Source organism: Macrobrachium rosenbergii, chromosome 46 (genome assembly GCF_040412425.1).
Source record: "Macrobrachium rosenbergii isolate ZJJX-2024 chromosome 46, ASM4041242v1, whole genome shotgun sequence".
Classification (NCBI taxonomy): Eukaryota; Metazoa; Arthropoda; class Malacostraca; order Decapoda; family Palaemonidae; genus Macrobrachium; species Macrobrachium rosenbergii.
This window is the reverse complement of record NC_089786.1, coordinates 24,950,537-24,964,774: the sequence shown is the minus strand read 5'-3', so window position 1 is coordinate 24,964,774 and position 14,238 is coordinate 24,950,537. Positions and strand designations below refer to the sequence as shown.

The following is a 14,238-nucleotide window of genomic DNA, read 5'->3' as shown; positions in this document are numbered from 1 at the left end:
GTTATAGCATATTATAACACCTTATAATACCATATCCAAAATGAGACAATAAATTTCAAATAGTGAAATTCACACTAGTCTGTATAATCCACTTATAATAAATAAATATATAGATTACTAAAAGGAACATGATCTAATAATATATATATATATATATATGACCTATATATATATGGGTCTCTGGGTCAAATGTCAGCTGCACTTAATATAAGAAAATATATAATAGACATATCTTGGTAATTGATTTTGGAGATATACTGATTATACCAATCATGTACAAGAATAACTATGAAATAAATACATATCTTGAAATTGATTTGGAATTATACATTGATTGTAATAATTATATACAAGATTACCTAAAATGAAAACAGTAACAGAGTAATTGAATCTTTGAGGTATTTAACAAATAATAGAAAAAATCTACAATAATTGTGCCTCAAAAATATCCACAAACTAGATTAGTCATGTTCAGTGTCTTCATATAATATATTCAAAATGATGGAAGGCCAAAATGCAGCAAAATATATCTTCAGAAAGAAGCACCAAATCAAGACAATGGGTACAAGATAGCAACTGATGGAGTTGAAGTGCAGGTGTATCCTCAAGCACTGTTTCAGCGGTCCCTCGTGATTGCCAGTAATGCTGAAATCAGCTGAAGTGAAACCATGAGGTATGAGCTTTCTGTCTACCCACCATCACTGTTCACAAGCAATGGTCTTCTTCCTCTCGAGTGCTACCAAACCTCAGCTTGCAGATGCCATAGCAAAGTGCACTTCAAGTCTAACTGAGGCAACCCTGAAGCTGACTTCAACTGTTTCTGATGGTGGATCCTTGCTCCACCGCATCAAGTGGAACACAGGAGAAACATATGAAGAAATTGCATCCAAGCCCAATGTTGCACTTATCAAAAGAAACAATGATCCCATTGTTGTCTTTGATGGATACAACGATAGTGCATCAACAAAATGTGTAACTCATCAAAAACGTGCTAGGGACTTAATTGTTGCCCCAGATGTTCACCTAGTACGTACTAAGTCTTTACCTTTGAAAATAAGGAGTCATTTCTAGCAAATCAGAAAAATAAATAGAGATTTATTGACTTCCTCTCTGAAACTCTGGAGGAGCAAGGGGTATCCACAAAGCATGCAGAGAGAGATGCAGATCTTCTGATAGTGCAGGAGGCAGTTAACAAGGCAGCTAGCAAGGTAACATATGTCATAGCAGAGGATACTGACATATTGGTGCTATCTGTCATCACATGAAGCCTAACAGTCAGTCCTATTCATGGTATCACAAAATCAACATGACGCACCCCCATCTGGAACATAGGAAAAATTAGTTCACAACTTGGTGAAGAATGCTGTATGTATTTGCCATTCATGCATGCTTTGTGTGGATGTGATACCACATCAAGGCTGAACAATATAGGAAAGGGAGTTGTGTTGAAAAACAGTGTCCTCTTCAGAATGTGCAGTGCCATTCTTACTGACAAGTCCACTCATGAAGAAATAAAAAGGCAGGAGAAAAGCACTTATTCAGGTCTACAGCTCTAGCAGTGATTGTGCATCCCTTAATGAGCTGAAAAAGAAAAAGTTTGAAACAAAGTCATCAAGAGTTTGAGAAGTGTTGATGTTAAAGACCTGCCACCTATTTGGCTGCAAATAAATATCACTCATTCCGTGTTCATTATCAAACACAAGGCTGGTTGGGAACTAATATTAAACCTGATAACTGGGCATGGAGAGAGATGAAAAAAACTAATTCCCTGCACGATGGACAACAGCACTGCCCCTGATGCCTTACTAAAAGTAATCCAATGCAAATGCAAGGGCCTTTGTGACACTCAGCACTGTTCATGCAAAAAACATGGGTGATACTGTACAGAGTTTTGTGAGCAGTGTCGAGCTATCACATGTGTTGACACATTAATAGATGAAGACACTGAACATGACTAATCTAGCTTGTGCATGTTCTTTGAAGCACAATTATTGTAGATTTTTTCTATTATTTTTTTAAATACCTCAAAGATTCAATTACTCTGTTACTGTTTTTCATTTTAGGTAATCTTGTATATAATCATTCCAGTCAATGTATAATCCCAAATCAATTTCCAAAATATGTATTTTATTTCATGGCTATTATTGTACATGATTGGTATAATCAGTGTATACTCCAAATCAATTACCAAGATATGTACAGTATATTATTATTTTCTCTTATATTAAGTGCAGCTGACATTTGGCCCAGGGACCCACAGAGGTCAAGGGTCAGATCTGATGCCTGAAATGAATTCCTTGAGATCATGTTCCTTTAGTAATCTATATAATTTATGTATTAAAAGATGGGATACTGGAGGAGATATTTCAACTCAGTCAATGAGAACGGGAGCCACTTTGAATATGGAATTATGCTGAATTTGTCCTTTTTTTCTTTTTTTACTGTGCTATTCCTAAGTGTCCAAACAACACATTCATGCAATAGAACAAACTATTGCAATGAGCTTCCTGTTCCCCCTGTTTTAATATATTTTGCATGAAACTGAATTTGGGTTTATTTACTTTTGTGTGTTTGTTGTGCAAAATGTCAGGATATACAGGAAAACAGATAGGCCAATACAATGATAAATCTTCACTCTATAAGACCAGCTCTATGACATTTTGCTGAGAAATTAGTATTTTAGGAGATATTGAAGGAAATCCAAAAAGTACAAAATTGAATTTTCCAGTTTTTTCAAAAACGTGCTTTCTAGTTCCGGCTTGTTTGCTCAGAAACTTTCTGTTTAGCGCAACAACACAAATGTAGAATTTAATTTCCTATTTTTATATCTATTCCTCTTACCTGTGGATGCACCGTTTGGAGAAAACGGGAAAATATTGAAAAATGTACCCTCCAGACAGACTAAAAAGTGTGAATTTCACATTTCAAATGGCAATGAATTTGTCCCATTTTGGATATGGTGTTCCTAAGGGTCCACATAACATATCCATGCAATAAAACAAACTATTGCAATTTGTTTGATTTAAAAAGCTATTTCCCATTGACTACTAGTGGATCTGCCCACCCCAACCAACATTTCTATTCTCTGAAATTTTGAATCTCTTCTAGGCATGTGCTTAATATTTCAGATTGCAACAGGACTATTTCTAGCCATACACACTACACAGCAAATGTAGATCTAGCTTTCAAGAGTAGCCCACATTTGCCGAGACGTAAACTACGGATGACCCCTCCGGACAGTCCATGCCAAAGGCGCCTCATTCTTCTTCATTTGCCTATACAGACACATCGGACGAGGAATCTACTACGGATCATTTTTATACATACACACCTGATTAGTAGGAGTAATTATTCCATTCTTAACTATAGCAACAGCCTTTTTAGGATATGTACTCCCGTGAGGACAAATATTCTGAGGCGCTACTGTAATTACAAACCTGATATCGGCAATCCCATTCGTAGGTACAGATCCAGTACGATCAATTTGAGGAGGATTCGCAGTAAGTAACGCGACTCTAACACGATTCTTCGCCTTCCACTTCCTATTCCCGTTCATTATTGCAGCTGCCTCTATAGTCCACATTTTATTCTTGCATCACACAAGATCCAACAATCCCCAGGGAATCTCTACGCAGTTAGAAAAAGTTCCATTCCATCCTTATTTCTCATTTAAAGACATCGTGGGATTTGTAGTCACACTAACCGCACTAATCATCTTTACACTTCTTGAACCTTACCTACTGGAGATCCAGACAACTTTATCCCAGCCAACCCACTGGGTGACACCAGCTCACATCCAACCAGAATGATATTTTCTATTCGCCTATGCGATTCTACTGATCAATCCTAAACAAACTAGGAGGAGTTATCGCCCTAGTCATATCAGTAGCCATTTTATTCATCTTACCGTTCAGGCACACAAAATAAATTCAGAACACTAGCCTTCTACCAAATCAGACAAATTTTATTTTGATCCATGATTATAATTGTAATTTTACTAACATGAGTCGGAGCCGAACAGTAGAAGACCTTACATCCTCACGGGACAAATCCTAACAGTTCTATATTTCTCATTCTTCATTATTAACCCATTAGCGATAATCGCATGAGATAAACTTATAGACTGACTATTCATCTTTAGGAAGACAAATGTTTTGAAAGCACCCAACAAGAGTTCGAATCTCTTAATAGTCTATCCTAATTTCTGTACAAAGTTATACTAGGATAACATCTAAAAAAATCTTCAATCCCATGAAAAAAAAATGCAATAATTTAAAGTCACAGGAAGAAATCTCTTTCAGGCAAGATATATCAATCTATCGTCACGGAATCGCGGCAAAGTACCACGCACTCACACAAAACAGAAACCAATAAACATAACTTCTATATAAAACAGAAGAGCAACAAGACACCTGCCCAAGAAAATGATAGAAAAAAAGAGCCCTTAAAAACAAAATTATGGCATACTCAGCCATAAAAATCAAAGCAAAACCCTCGCCCCTATACTCAGTATTAAACCCAAATACCAACTCAGACTCACCAGAGAGAGAGAGAGAGAGAGAGAGAGAGAGAGAGAGAGAGAGAGAGAGAGAGAGAGAGAATTTCAAAACATCTCTGTGTTTTGGCTATACTGTGATGACAAAGCCAGAACTCGAAATCACAAAGCGATTTGTAAAATATGCTCTGAATGTTCATCACATGATCATACATACAGAGAATGAAAAGAAAATACAAAAAAATGTGTTAACTGCAATCAACAACATAGAACTTTAGCAGCGAAATGCCCAGTGAGAAAGGCCCTAATAAAAAGAAAAATTCAAGAGATCAAAGCAAACATAAAATGCAACATCCACTACAAGCAAACTGTACAAGTTACATAGAGTTACAGCCACTAATACAGGAAATTGCCAGGCTAATGCAAACAACATCCAAAATAATATAAGTAGGATACAAGAAGAGACAAGAATCACGATAATAACAAATTTAGCAATAAAACTGGGGCTGCGCCAAGAAGGATTCTACCCCTCAGTAATAAACAGCATATTAGCAGATAACAATTTACCTACAATACACTTCTCTAAAGAAACAATAAACATGATAGCAAGCAACATGGAAAGGAATAAAAGACAAGAAAACCATACAAGCAAAAGCAGAAGATTTTACAAGCAACTCAGGATGTACAACAGGATATGCAAGACTGCACACAATGAAGAAAACACAGCAGAGAGTTCAGAAGACGACTCATCAGATGAAGACTTTACACTCGGAATTGAGCCCATTTCGGACTCGAACTCACCAATCCATCCTCAGGGCGCATAAGTAATTTGGTGAAGAAACGCAGCATCAATTAACAAAAGAAATACAAGCCTCACTACCAGCTTCTCAGGTTTCTCCAACTCTCCCATCTTACAAAATCCACAGGGATCAACTTCAGCATCAAAAAGTACTACGCCAGTAGACAATAACACCAGAAAACGGAAAAGTGAAAGAAAAAGAGAACAAAAATTACTAGACCACTGTACCTCGAATGGACCTAACTCTACGAAGAATTAAAATAATTCAGCACAACGTGAAATCCTGGAAAACAAAGAAATTTGAATTATACAATATATATAGAGAAGAAGACCCTGACATAATATTAATCAATGAGCATGGTATGAAACGAAATGAAACTCTGAAAATGTTTGGATATAATACATATACGCAAACTTTGCTGATGAACTCTTTGCAGGAATTGCAATAGCAATCAAGAGTAATATTAGACATAAGATAATAGACGATTTCAAGACGACTTTTAGCAGTCCAAATTCAAACTAACAAAGGACCAATAGTGATCGCTACAGCTTACAAGCCGCCAAGAAGACATTATTTCCCACTTCCGGATGTCATGAAGTTAATGAACAGGAGAGAACCAACCTACCTCATTGCGGATCTAAATGCCAGACACCAAATATCTGGATATAGGCAATCTAATTACACAGGACAAGAAATAGTCAGATTAATAAATAAAAAGTATATCATACACTTAGGACCTGATTTCGATACCTTTGTAGCAAATAACAGAAAAGGAAAGCCAGATATAATATTGGGAAATAACAAAATTCACCTCAATATTGCCGTTACAAGAGGACCAGCAACCTCCTCCGATCATATACCAATGGTAATTACATTGTCAACCAATCCAATAATGATTTCATCCTTAGAAATACCAAATATAAAAAGAGCAAGTTGGGAAAGCTTCAAAAATGAAATAGAAGGAAAAATGAGTAGACAACCAACAATAAATTCAAATGAAATAGAAATAACAAAAGAAATAGTAGATGGTGAGCTTGAAGAATGGTACAGAAATATAGAGGAAGCAATAAAAAATCATATACCCATAACTAAATACACCACACTTCCACATCCTATTAGTAGTGATAAGTTGAAATTGATACAATGGCACTACAACAACATCCAAAACACAGTGCTTATAACAGGGTGGAACAACATATTAATGAGAAGAACAGTTAGTACAAGAAAACTCAAGATTATATCATCAAAATTGGGAAGACCTAATAAAAAACACAGAAATACCGTACAATAACCCAAAACAATTTTGGAACTCCGTTGCAAGACTGATGGGAAGCAAAACTAACACTTCGCCATACATAAAGCATGGGAATGAGAAAATATATGATGACAAAGAGAAGGAAGTACTGCACAAGGCCTACTGGCAGGAAATATTCCAGATAACGCAGGAGGATAACCAAAATTTCGACAACCAACATGAGACAATAGTCAATGAATTTATTGTACAACATAGAAACAGAACAAATCCGCATTATGCAGCTGATATTAGCAGACTCAATGAAGACTGCCCATTAACAAGGAAAATAGTTATGGGAAATCAAAATAATAATTAAAAATTTTAAACACAAAGCACCAGGAAAGAGTGGAATTAACAAGGTCATAATTCAAAATTTACCAGACATTGCACTCGAAAAATTAAGAGAAATATACAACTGGGCTCTCTCAATGGGATATTTTCCAATTATATTCAAGAATGCAATAATGATTTTGATACCCAAACCAGGAAAAGATACTAGTCAGGTAGAGAATTATAGACCAATATCATTACTAGAAGTACCTGGCAAAATATTTGAAAAAATAATTAACAACAGATTAGTGTTGTTCCTAGAAGGTAATCAGCTACACAATAATAATCAATATGGATTTAGAAAAGGAAGAGGGACCCAGATTGCAATAGCAACAATATATGAGAATATTGCACTATCACAAAGAAGAAGGTACCTATGTAACCTAGTAAGTAGAGATATAACCAAGGCATTTGACAAAGTATGGATACAAGGACTTCAATACAAAATATTACATCTCAACCTTCCAGACATTTTTGAGAAAATACTATGCAACTTCATCAAAGATCGAACAGCAGCAATCAAGTCACAAAATTACATAGGGATTCCATTCCCGTTACTAAGTGGAGTCCCACAAGGATCTGTACTCAGTCCAACACTATTCATATTATATACTCGTACATCAGATATGACTTCACCACCAGAGTACTGTACTGATGTCTGCTTTGCAGATGATATAACTCAAATAATTATACACCCAGAAAAACGCACTCGAAGAAGGGATCCAACTTTGAAAAGACAAGTAGCACAAAAAACAATGAACCAAATTGAAAGAATAAATCAATTTGAAAAGAAGTGGAAGATAAAGACAAATAAATCTAAATTCCAACTAGTATCAGTGTCTGCTTACAAACCTGCACAAATAATTTTAGACCAACAACCGATGAATTTTACTAAAAGCACAAGAATACTAGGAATGCAATTCGGACAAAGAGGAATATCAAGACACGTGAGAGAAAGGCTAAGAATAGCAAGAACACAAAATACAAAACTAAAACGATTTAGGAATATGAACACAAATATCAAAATCCATTTCTACAAAAGCCTGATCAGACCAATAATGGAATATCCACCAATACCCACGTGTTTAGCATCGACTTCCAATATAAGTGCATTACAAAAATTCCAAAATAAGATACTAAGGTCCGCAGTGAGAAACAATCAAGAAGATGACGATCTGAATATAGAACAAATACACAAAAAATACAAAGTAGAACCAATTAATCAACGATTATACAGACTGGCAACCAACATATGGAGCAAACTAGATCAATACAACAGTGAATTAACAGAAGAATCCGTAGCAGAAGAGAGAAACCACCCAAACAACGCAGACCACAGATGGTGGAGAAGAGTATCTTCATATATTCATCGTGATGAACCTCAACCATTATATTATTAAGAAATGCCTTGTGAAAAAGTAATTTTTAGAATTTACTATGTAGGTATCATGCAAAATCATTATGATAATTAACATCAAAAAAATGAGGAAATTGGAACTAATTTTTTATTTTATTTTATGTTTTAAATATGATTATACTAATAAAAATAGAATTCAAAATATGCAATATGTACAATTTACAATGTTGTTATAATGTAAAATTATTATTGTATTATGTTAATATTAGAAAATTGTACCCTTACCTAAATAAAATTGTGGATAAACCACACTTGACATTACTCTTACTAATATTTCACTTTCTAAAATATTCCCTACCATGGTTAGCCCTAACTCTTCTTTCACCCATCTTACCTATCAGCTAGGATAACGACACTATTGTTTGGTTATAAAAATGAAGACAGAATCAATCGTTTCTTGAGATCTTTGAGGAACATCTGTCGTTGACCCTCAGCATATTCAGTTGTGACAGGGTCAGTTTTAGAACATGGTCAAAACCCTAATGCCCAGCCATTGTATCATCTGCCACCTAATTAAGAACAAAATTCTGACACCTGCTTGAACCATTTACAAGATTGCAAATAACTTTTGATACTCCGCTTAAAATTTAAAAAAAATATCATTACAGATTCTGACTTGTACATGGCTAGTTTTCCTCGTTGAATCCTATTCACAACATCCCTGCGAATGAAACCATAAAATGATTAACTGATCAGTTGTTTCCACACTCTAACTGCACTTTAATTTTAATTCTTCGGTTTTAGAAAATTGTTGGAACTTGCTGGACTACACAGCTTTCGTCTCAATGATAGTATAAACACAGATGGATGGTGTTATATGGGAAACCCTTTGTGTTGCACCATGTTCTGGACAGCTGTTCTGATTTTAAACCCAGCTATAAATGCTATGTTGGCGCACCTTTGTCCTATTCAAAAATCGGTTCGTCGGTCTTCAAAATGGGTCTACAGGTGATGTGACGCTTCATCAGGAGAGTGGGCAGTTCCTCTCATTTAGGGTATGGCCATCTCGACCCGCGTCGCACCCTCACTTCTCTCAAAGATCGCTGGGGCGAGGAAATAATAGATGCTTGCCTCATTCAAAAAGGTTAATGGTGGCTTGCTGTATCAAGAAAGATTCCTGCGCTCCTTTGATCGCACCCAGATTAGTGAACAGATGTTATTTGTTTCCACAGGTTCTCCTAAAAGTCCAATATCCCATGAGACACCCATCCAGTTTTCCTGTACAAATGACTGGTTCGACAAATGTCTCGCAGATTACTGATTCACTGATGCATCACGTGAGGTAATTTCCTTATCTACGCTACCAAAATTCCGGAATGCGGTCTGTTATACTGGCTCCGAGACGCGCGACCCGCCAAGGATGATTGTTACTATTACAACTGCCACAATACCTAACACGGCAAAAATTCTCTTAATGTGACCCTGCAAATTGCTACTAAAGCAACGACCCCGTGGGATCCAGAACTCGCTGACCCATCAGTTTCAATAAGAGAATGCGCAGAAACAAATTCCTGAACGTGGCCTGGAATTTATGAGTGATTGACACACAAACCAAATTAGTCACAGCATAAGGAGCCTGATCACTACTACCTCCCAGCATATTTGTATTAAAATTTCACAAACGCAAAAATTCCTTCTTATCCCAGAAAGTTTACACTTTATCAAACCAAAAACCAAAGGCAAAACACTTTCTCACCACTCCTCCATACAATTTGTTTACATCCAATGTTAAACACCTCACAATTAATCCCGAACTCAAAAAGAAAGGTTTAACCTGGAGCTCATTTAAATCCCATTTTAATTAAAACTACAATCAAATTCAAAAGTTGTAAATGAACAATTAAATCAAAAGTTTAAAAACCCACTATAAACATTTCCTTCGGTCTTCAATTAATTAAACCCTTAATGGAAATTGCAAAATTACGTAAATGGGTGTCACTACATTTACTATTATAACCTTTAATAAATTCCCTGCAATTAAACAGCCATCATCAAACTGATCATTCCAAAGATTAAATTCAACAATTAGCAACTCCTTACATCAAGTTTGGAAAGGGCTTAGAGAAAGAGAGAGAGAGAGAGAGAGAGAGAGAGACCTAAAAATGAAGTCCTAGTTGTTTTTGCCCTTGTGAGTGACTCTTTAGGATTCTAGGAAAAAGGTCAAGTTCACTTCTTCCAATGCAAGCTACTTTGACAGGTCACAAAAAAGATTGCTTGGAAAATGCCTCAGGCACTATCTCCCCAGATCAGAGAGAGAGAGAGAGAGAGAGAGAGAGAAATGCTGTCTCCCACCCTACATTTATAAGCAGCAACACCCTCCCTACTATCCTGAATCCTCATCGAAGGCCTGATGACGCCTAAGAAAAAAATGTTGTTTCCATTGAGGCCTGCACGACTCCAATTTGCAAAACTTGGGGTGCACACCTCCTCCTTATCCAAACGGAAAAGTGTCATTCAAGCAAATGCAAGTGCTCTCATACATACACACATACACATTTTACCCACACGCACATACGTTTGCAAGAGTTTTTGTCCAAGAAACCAAGAAGTGCGACACACTTGTGCAAAAATGCTTGCACCCCTAAACTCACTGTAAATTTTTTGTGTATAAAAGTTCCTGAAATAATGCAACAACAAAATATCGATTTTAAAACCACACTGCAAGACAGCAGATTGCTATAAAAAAGAAGATACAATATACACATATAATACACAGATTGCGCTTTTATAGGCGTGGCAAAGCAAGTCGCTTGCCTAACATCAAATGTTTCGCACTTTTGTCATAATAATGATTTTTTGTAACACAATCGTAGCATTCAAACATTACTTACAACAAAGATGCAATGACAAAAACACACAATTGTCCCTTTATCACCCACAACACAAACAAAAAAGGACAATTTCACATTAACACAACTAGTGAACTCTCAAGAAAATCACAACACTCACATTAGCAGCGCACCAATCCATCAAGCGAAGAGAGAGAGAGCGACAAAAAATATTTGCGCGTCTTCACGTGTTTTAACACCAACGATCATGGTTTTATCGCAAATTTCGCCCAATATACCATCGATATATCACTGTTTTATACCCTAACCAAAGTACACTTTAAGAAATACTAGCTTGCGAGACGACGTCGCCCCCAGCAACATCTGACGCTACTGACTCCCAAAATCCTAAATCCTGAGATGCCAACGAAATTATGTAATGATCAAGTATATATATAATATATCAATTACCTAACTATCTAACACTTAACTGCCCTAATGTACCTTATATGTTGCCACCAAAAATATGTAAAGGACAATCTGAGCCTATACTTGATTTAAGTCTCCGTTTTATGAACAGAGGTTTGATCTCTGCTTTTCCGAGACATTTGAGTGATAGCGTAAATTTGAGCGGAACATGTGTTATACCTTTCCCTAATAAAATTTAAGGACTACTGGAATGAAATACTAAGTACAAAACTAAACCTTTATTGACAAAATGCCAGAAGATCAAAAATAACTTCTAAAAAATGAAGAATGTAAACATTAAATAAAAATCAAATAAATTTCCTAAATAAATAATCAAAAATAAACAAATTACTTAATGAATTGCAGGAAATAAAAATCTGTCCTTAAATGGAACAGGTCAAAAATAAAAAAAATAAAAAATGTCCTTAAATAAACAAATAAAGAAATGGAATGGAATAAATGGATAAAAAATAAATAAAAAGAACAAACCACATTAATAAATAGCATCACTGTAAGAAGAACATAAATAAATAAAAATAAATGCCAAAAATAACGTCTGTAAATAAAGTTCTGAAAGTAAAATAAATAAAACGTTTATGAGCTAAAATCAATTCACAAATAAAAAAATAAATACTCTATGAAATTTTCACAGTAAATGATAAATATATAAATAATGGATAAATAAATAATCGTTTAACGATCCTCCCAATAAAATAAATGCAAATAAACAACAAATAAAAATGACATCACCAAAGTTAAAATAGAATAAATACAATAAATAAAGAAAAATAAGATACACGTCCACGCACGTAAATAAATAAATAAATCAAAAATAAATAAAAAAATAAAATAAACAGAACGATAAAACTAAAAAATAAATTTTAAAATAAATAAATAAATAAAAATAAGAAATGAAATTTCGTAAATAAATAAATCAAAATTTTTCCATCAAACTATGTATAGTAAAAATGGACCCTGCGAATAGCTGAATAAACTTATTAAATAAATGGAAATAATGGTCAAATAAATAAATAAAAATAAATAAATCAAAAATAAATAAATAAAATAAATAGATAAATAAAATAAGTTAAATAAGAAAGAACTATTTAAAAATGATAAACTAGATGATAGATAAGACATTAAATAAATAAAAACAAATAAGTAAAATAAACAATTTGGAATGTACTAACCTAAACGTAGCCTAAGTCTTACACTACGACACCCAAGTTACTTCACTCATATGCTATTCCAAAATTGCACTTAAAACACTGCATTGCATTGTGTATATTAACCTACGACATAAAATGATATAAACTTACTGTTAGCGCATTCGATGTTCCTAGCTTGAATTAGAATCAGACTGGTATGAGTGCAATCTCTACTTCACAACCCTCATCCAAAGCACACCTCAAGAAATTCTACTTACATTTAGATATGTATATCGCCAAAAGGAATTTCCCTAAATGAACTTTAAGATGAAAAGAAATACTTAAGTGGATTTTAAAGCACTTACAACTATGGCTGCATTCCCTTTTCTTGAGTTCCTACTACTTTGAACTACGCTGCACCAAGGCTGTGACGAGGCTGGCTTCACATTCGTCTTTGGCCAACACCAAACATTTGGCTAACCACCGGACAAACAACTGATGCCGGTAGTTATGCACCATTACAAGTATACTTACAATTAAATATATAAAAACAGCCAAAACAACGCTTTTCATTACTAAATACAAACACAACAAAACATAATAACCTTCTTCTACATAATACACATTTCCACTTTATGTAAAATTAAAAAGAATACACAAAATTGCACCACAACTTGCGGAAAAGTACAATCTTTCTTGTCGACGTTTTTTCTACATAGGAATTCTTTCCCTCATGACTCAGAATTTCCATTCTCGGGGTTTTCTTTACAAATGAGTTTTCCTTAGGGATTCTACGTGAATTATTAATTATCAATCTAATGGAAGGTTGCCAGTATTACATGATAGACTGGGCTGTGCAACGGAAACTTACCAATAGGCTGCATGTAAACAAATATCGAAACTCATATAGCATCATAACTCAACCTCTGGAATAAAGTAAATTTACTTAAAGACATAATTAACCTCAGGGGAACAGTTAACAAAGTTTACTTTGTAAGTAATAACAAATGGATCAAAGGGCTTATTTACAGACAACTGCATATGTGTAAATAATAAAATTAACAGTGAAAAGCATAATGAAACTGCTGGAAACGCAAAGCTTTATGCGCTGTGTCACAAGTGGCTTGCAGGCGTTGAAACGAGAATTGAGCTGGAATTATCCTGGGTCACGTGCGATAACCTATCCCTCTGAAAGACAGGTATTGAATTAATTTTAGAACTACCGTGAATCATGGCCCTGATTATATAGTATCAAGCTAGCCTAATTTGCTGAAATAATATGTCCAGTGCCCAGATATTGATCTAGACTCATGGGCGGGAATTTGACGGTTTAGACAGTCAAAAGACCCTATTTATCACTTTTCTTAATATGGCAATTAACTAAGCATGCAAAACGTGAATAGCAGTGGCTTGAAGGGGTTCATCCAGGGTCTTAAGGGGGAGACAAAGTTGAATAGAGAGAGAAATACACGTGGAAGATCACGGGAGGCACTTGGAGGGGTTTCTTGACAAAGTAGG

At 35.1% G+C, this 14,238-nt stretch overlaps 1 pseudogene; it reads left to right on the top strand.

Annotated features, from left to right (window-relative positions):
• The first annotated feature begins 675 nt into the window (after positions 1–675).
• On the top strand, positions 676–4,457 carry LOC136830415 (cytochrome b-like; annotated as a pseudogene).
• The last annotated feature ends 9,781 nt before the right edge of the window (positions 4,458–14,238 follow it).